We start from the raw sequence: 1,564 nt of genomic DNA on the forward strand, positions 1-1,564 counted from the left end.
TTTTGAGCCAGAAATATTTCCCAAACATTCACATATAGATGCACACAAAGAAACACGCTCAAAGAAACACACACAGATATACACACAAACAAACTCACACACGCATACACTCACATCAACATACACACATGTAAGACTATACATAATACATGTATACATGCATTCATACATATACATACAAATGTATAATTTCTTAATACATATATACATATGTATCTATGTATTTGTGTATATATGTATATATATATATATATATATATATATATATATATATATATATATATATATATATGTGTGTGTGCGTGCCTGCGTGTATATATGTGTATATCTCGCCCTGAAATTTAAAACTAATGTTTTACGCATTACATACTCTTTTACTCTTTTACTTGTTTCAGTCATTTGACTGCGGCCATGCTGCAGCACCGCCTTTAATCGAGCAACTCAACCCCGGGACTTATTCTTTTCTAAGCTCAGTACTTATTCTATCGGTCTCTTTTGCATAACCGCTAAGTAACGGGGACGTAAACACACCAGCATCGGTTGTCAAGCAATGCTAGGGGGACAAACACAGACACACAAACACACACACACATATATATATATATATATACATATATACGACGGGCTTCTTTCAGTTTCCGTCTACCAAATCCACTCACAAGGCTTTGGTCGGCCCGAGGCTATAGTAGAAGGCACTTGCCCAAGGTGCCACACAGTGGGACTGAACCCGGAACCATGTGGTTGGCAAACAAGCTACTTACCACACAGCCACTCATATATAAATGCATATATATTTCAATGATGTATATACACACATACATATATATGAATATATACATACACACAATCGCACACTTGTATGAATATTGACTATACGTATACTTATCTATCGGTTTACCTCTGTGTATAAATATCAATATAGATATAACGTTACGTTGGCAAATAGATTTTTACTCCAGTGTCGTATTATTGTATGTCTCTCGTTGAGATATTTAGAATTAGAAATGTTCTATTATATATATGTATATATATATGTACATATATGTATATATATGTACATATCACGATCACGAGACCGACCAGACCATCAGATGTTGTTACACGTCGCTGGTCACAATGCGTTCGCATCGTTTTAGCCTTCGAATGACGCCACCCCGCTGGCTAAGCGAGCAGGCCAACAGAAGAAAGAGTGGGAGAAAGAGCGGTGAAAGAGTACAGCAGGGATCACCACCCCCTGCCGGAACCTCGTGGAGCTTTTTAGGTGTTTTCGCTCAATAAACACTCACAACACCCGGCCTGGGAATCGAAACCGTGATGCTACGACCGCGAGTCCGCTGCATTAACCACTGGGCCATTGCGCCTCCACATGTACATATATATGAGTATTTATAATACTTATGTTAATAACGCTGTGAGTGACGAGTGACACATACTTACATATAAATAACTGGTCTTAAAGTATTGCACTTAATATAATTAATGTATTGTTTACTTATTATACCACATGTTCCTAAAAGATATTTTCTCAATTCTGTTTCATATTTGGTTCAAGAAATAGCAGGAT

The sequence above is a fragment of the Octopus sinensis genome, linkage group LG2 (genome assembly GCF_006345805.1).
Source record: "Octopus sinensis linkage group LG2, ASM634580v1, whole genome shotgun sequence".
In the NCBI taxonomy this organism is placed as follows: Eukaryota; Metazoa; Mollusca; class Cephalopoda; order Octopoda; family Octopodidae; genus Octopus; species Octopus sinensis.